Source organism: Cajanus cajan, chromosome 8 (assembly GCF_000230855.2).
Source record: "Cajanus cajan strain Asha chromosome 8, NIPB_CcT2T_4, whole genome shotgun sequence".
NCBI lineage: Eukaryota > Viridiplantae > Streptophyta > Magnoliopsida > Fabales > Fabaceae > Cajanus > Cajanus cajan.
In genome coordinates, this window is record NC_138524.1 from 8,287,199 (window position 1) to 8,293,014 (window position 5,816).

General features: G+C 41.5%; 1 pseudogene; it reads left to right on the forward strand.

Annotated features, from left to right (window-relative positions):
* The first annotated feature begins 894 nt into the window (after positions 1-894).
* On the forward strand, positions 895-1,010 carry LOC114915930 (uncharacterized; annotated as a pseudogene).
* Positions 1,011-5,816: the final 4,806 nt, after the last annotated feature.

Sequence of the window (5,816 nt, forward strand, 5' to 3'; positions counted from 1 at the left end):
GTGTCCGATGTAAAAACCTTGTTATATCCTCAAATTTCAGGTGACTACTCCGACGAAGAATTTGTACGCAACCTGAGTGTTTCTGGTCACGGTGAATGACGGCGACGGTGGCAGCGACATCCATTCGTCATTGCAGATCGTTTTATCTGATTGGATTGAAGCTTTTGGTGCGCGTCTTGCTTAGGTTAGCACTTAAGGCTACTTGAAGCTTTTGGGATTTAAGGTTAGTGTAAATACATTGTTTTACATTGTTTTGGTGGCGGCGATTTGATTGGATTGGAGGATACATTGTTAGGCTTTTCCTCTAGCGATTTTTGGCAACGATGGTATGAGACTTTTGGGTGTTTTTCGGTCACGGTGAGCGGCGATAACAACGATGGCAAAACCTATTTTTGATTCTGAACCTATCTCTCCAATTGGATTGAAACATTTGGGTATTTTTTGGACGTGTTCACGAATCGAGATTTTTTTTTGTCTGTTAACTATTTTATGTCGGACGTGGAGGATGTCTGACGTAATTTTATGTCGGCTAAAACACCCAACGTAAATTTACGTCTCCTGCATTGACGTTAGACTTTTTTCCAACATAAAAAGTCTAAAAATACAAACATAAAATATCTCTTTTGTACTAGTATGGATAAACAAGCAAAAATGCCATAGGTCTTGACGTTTTGTACACACTAGTACTCTTTATTTTCCCGTGACTTTGGACATATATTTTTGCATGGTAATTAGGTAGAAAACGTCATACACCATAATATTTTTGGTGCATGGTAAGTTATCATTGAAAACATCATACACCACATGACATTTTTGGTGCATGCATATTGCATATGGTGAAAACGTCTAATGAATTGTTCTAATTATTTGGGTGTAATGTTTGCAATCTTGAATAGGTGCGATCATACCAGAACTAATGTACCGGATCCCATCAGAACTCCGCAGTTAAGTATGTTTGGGCGAGAGTAGTACTAGAATGGGTGACCTCCTGGGAAGTCCTCACCTATTTAAAAAACCCCAAGCGTGTAGTTCAGTAGTAGGGGTTGATCCATGCTTAAACAAGGTCACGGGTTCGAATCCTGCCTTGTGTATGCAGCCGCGTTAAATCTTGGGACCAGCTATCCCACCCTTTGAGGTGCCTCCAACGTAGCGAGGAGATTAGTCACTGCTATTGGCAGTGAATACTCCAGGGACGAAAAAAAAATGTTTGCAATCTTGAATGGCAAGAAATAATAAGGATAAAGTAAACCAATCCATTAACCAGTATATTATTTAATTGTTACTCTGGCAGTTGTTCAATGGATTAAACTATCTACACAGGTGAGTCTTTTTTGTTTTGAAACTGACGTTGGTTCCTTTTCTTTTCTTTTCCTGTTTATATGTTGACTTATTATCTTTTTCTTTTCTGTTTATTATATGGAAAATTCTACAGTACCCACTTGTTCCGGCCACGAGGTGCACTAGGGTTTCTGCCTAGGTCAAGCCTCAAAGCCAGAGCATTCAAAAGTGTAAACTGTCGTCCTAGCCCTAGGGTTTTGGGTTTTATAATTTTGTGTTATGGGCTTCGTGGGCCCCACGATTATCGGGATCCCCCTTAACCGTTCTTATCTCGAAGCCCTGGGGGTGAGTGGTGGTTAGTCAAGTCGGGATTTTACCGGGAGGGTACACTTGCCTTCCAGCCCTAAGCCGATAAGGCGAGAGGGCTTGTGGCCTGGAAGACCAGTCGGATATTAGACGAGTGGGGGGTCTAGTCGGAATTTTACCGGGAAGGTACACTTGCCTTCCAGCCCTGAGCCGATAAGGCGAGAGGGCTTGTGGACCGGAAGACATTGATCTTCTTTTTGGGACGAGAAGTTTAACCACAGCGCTCACATACGTGGTACCGACCTGCTGGAGGGGGACCGAGATGACTTGGAGAAGATGAGCGCTTTCTCCATCGCCAAGGGCGTTGAATCGCTGACGAACCGCCTTTCTGCCCTTTCACTCATCAACGAAGACAAAATTCGTGGGCTAGTGAGAGAGAACAAATTGCAGGGAAAGAAGATATCCTCTTTGGAGGAAACTTTGAACAAAAGTAAGGTGGATTTTAAATGGGTGGTTAATGAGCGGGATAAGTTGCTGGAAGGGCGTCGCGTCTTCGAGGATGAGAAGCAAGCTTTGGCAGCCGAGAAGGTTGCACTGGAGAGTGAGCTGACCGAGACACGCCTGGCAAGGGACAAGTCGGCCGATGCCGCTAATGCCCTTGAGAAAGATTTGTCCTTGATGAAGCTTGAAGTAGAGAAACTTCATAACGACCTTCAAGCGGCGAAAATGGATTCTCTAAAGAAGTTTGTTCAAGGGTTTGATGCTGCCACTGCTCAAGTGAAGTTTTTGTACGTCGATGTCGACCTTGGAGGCCTTAGCTATTTCAAAGAGATCGTGGATGGGCAGCTCGTAGATCCCCCCGAGGAAGATTGAATCTGTCTTTACAAACCTCTCTTGCCTTTTGCATTTGTTTAGCCTTCTAATTTCAATTCTCTGTGTAATTGACTGACTTTTGCGTATCAAGAATTTGTCTTTTTTACCAAGTTTAGCTTTCATGCTTCGTCGCTTTGTGTGCTGTTATTGTTTCCCTTGGTGAGACGAGTGTGACTTAATGATAAAGGAGTGTTTTTTCTGAACCTTTGCCTAAAGGAATTCAAAGGAATTCAAAATTTTTCCAAGTTAAAAATGAATATCAAATCATCTAGTCGTCCAAAAACCGACTAGGAAAATGTCAAAAATTTTCTAAGTTAAAAATGAATATCAAATCATCTAGTCGTCCAAATACCGACTAGGAAAATGTCAAACTTTTTCAAAGTTAAAAATGAATATCAAATCATCTAGTCGTCCAAATACCGACTAGGAAAATGCCAAACTTTTTCAAAGTTAAAAATGAATATCAAATCATCTAGTCGTCCAAATACCGACTAGGAAAATAATTAATTTTTTCTAAGTAAAAAGTTGAACATGAAAATAGTCGTCTAAATACCGACTAGGAAAATAATAAATACATGAAAATGATTGCTTCAAAGTTTCAAACTTCAAAATCAATGGATCAATCGGCCAAATACCGGCTGCAAAAGTGATGAAATTTTTTCTAAGTTTCAAACTTCAAAACCAACGGATCAATCGGCCAAATACCGACCGTAAAAGTGATAAATAAATGACATTTTTTCTAACTTCAAAATCAATGGATCAGTCGGCCAAATTCTGACTGCAAAGATGATAAATGAATGAAAATTTTTTCTGTTCTAGTGCAATTTAACCATGCAATCGGCCAAACGCCGACTCAAAATAGTGAGCGAAAATTTTTTCCAAGTTCAAGCGAAATTTAACCATGCAATCGGTCAAACGCCGACTCAAAAATAGTGAATGAAAATTTTTCCAAGTTCTAGCGAAATTTAACCATGCAATCGGCCAAACGCCGACTCAAAATCAATAAGTGAACCTTTCTTTAGATTTAAAATGAACTAGTAGAATTCAAATAATGGAATAGAACTGTCAGATCAGCATTGAGCTGCAATTATATGCACGGGTCGTCCAAACTCCGACTTATGTGTTTGGAATCGTCAAAATTCTGATTAACAAGGGTGAATAAGATGTGCTAAGTTAAAGAAACTGCTTGTATCGTAATCTGTCTTCGAGTTATTTATACTCGCACAGCCGAACTTTTGCCGACAATCATGAGTTTGGTCTTCGAGTTATTTATACTCGCCCAGCCAGAATTTTGCCGACGATCACGAGTTTGGTCTTCGAGTTATTTATACTCGCCCAGCCAGCATTTTGCCGACAATCACGAGTTTAGCCTTCGAGTTATTTATACTCGCCCAGCCGGACTTTTGCCGGCAATCACGAGTTTGGTCTTCGAGTTATTTATACTCGCCCAGCCGGACTTTTGCCAAAAATCACGAGTTTGGTCTTCGAGTTATTTATACTCGCCCAGCCGGACTTTTGCCGATAATCACGAGTTTGGTCTTCGAGTTATTTATACTCGCCCAGCCGGACTTTTGCAGACAATCACGAGTTTGGTCTTCGAGTTATTTATACTCGCCCAGCCAGACTTTTGTCGACAATCACGAGTTTGGTCTTCGAGATATTTATACTCTCCCAGCTGGACTTTTGCCGACAATCACGAGTTTGGTCTTCGAGTTATTTATACTCATCCAGCCGGACTTTTGCCGACAATCACGAGTTTTCCTACGAGTCAATCAATTTGAAAATAACGATTTTTATTATTTGATGTTACCTCGTTAAAAACCTTTGTAGCATAAAACCCTCGCAGCAGACTCCCATGCTTCCTCCACGAATTAACATCTGAGCACGAAAGTCCATTAGATGTTGACTAGGATCCTGTTTTCGTCAAACGGTTCCACCTGCTGATACGAAGCTGTTCTTTGACAAACCAAACCTCATATTGACGATCCGAACGGTCAGAATGAAGAACCTCACTTCCTGAACCTATAGTCCAAAAATCAGCCCGATCCAACGGTGAACGACTTCACACCGATTAAAACACAGTACCAGCTCTGTTTTGTGCTGGAACACTTTCACCTACTGATATGAAGCTGTTTTCTCCCAAACCAGGCCTCCGGTTAATAATCCGAACGGTCAGAATGAAGAACCACATTTCTGGAACCTACAGTCCAAAAATCAGCTCGATCCAACGGTGCAAGACCTTACACCGATGAAAACACGGAGCGCACTCTGTTTTTTAGGCAGAAACCCTAGCAGCAGACTCCCATGCTTCCTCCACGAATTAACATCTGAGCACGAAAGTCCATTAGATGTTGACTAGGATCCTGTTTTCCGTCAAACGGTTCCACCTGCTGATACGAAGCTGTTCTTTGACAAACCAGACCTCATATTGACGATCCGAACGGTCAGAATGAAGAACCTCACTTCCTGAACCTATAGTCCAAAAATCAGCCCGATCCAACGGTGAATGACTTCACACCGATTAAAACACAGTACCAGCTCTATTTTGTGCTGGAACACTTTCACCTACTGATATGAAGCTGTTTTCTCCCAAACCAGGCCTCCGGTTAATAATCCGAACGGTCAGAATGAAGAACCACATTTCTGGAACCTACAGTCCAAAAATCAGCTCGATCCAACGGTGCAAGACCTTACACCGACGAAAACACAGAGCCCACTCTGTTTTTGTGCGGGAAACTTCCTCTCCTTCTCTCTCTCTGGGTCGCGCTCCTCTTTCAAGCCATTGATCAACACCATCATCTCCTCCATGGTAGGGTGTTGTTGTCGTGGTTGGATGTGCCGCCTCTCGCCATAGTAGAGTGTAGGTTTTTTGTATTTCTTGGGGCGTAGGAAAAGTTTTACCGTAGCCCCACGGTGGGCGCCAAAATGTTCCGGCCACGAGGTGCACTAGGGTTTCTGCCTAGGTCAAGCCTCAAAGCCAGAACATTCAAAAGTGTAAACTGTCGTCCTAGCCCTAGGGTTTTGGGTTTTATACTTTTGTGTTATGGGCTTCGTGGGCCCCGCGGGCCCCGCGATTATCGGGATCCCCCTTAACCGTTCTTATCTCGAAGCCCTGGGGGTGAGTGGTGGTTAGTCAAGTCGGGATTTTACCGGGAAAGTACACCACTATAATTAATTGTGGGGTACCGGAACAGTCGTCTAATATATATATATATATATATATATATATATATATATTTATTGTAATTACTTATTTTTATTTAGCACTTTTAATAATTTATCTTTATAAAATTTTCTATATCTTTATATTATTTTTATATTTTTTAATTTTTATCTTAATGTAGCATATATTATAATTA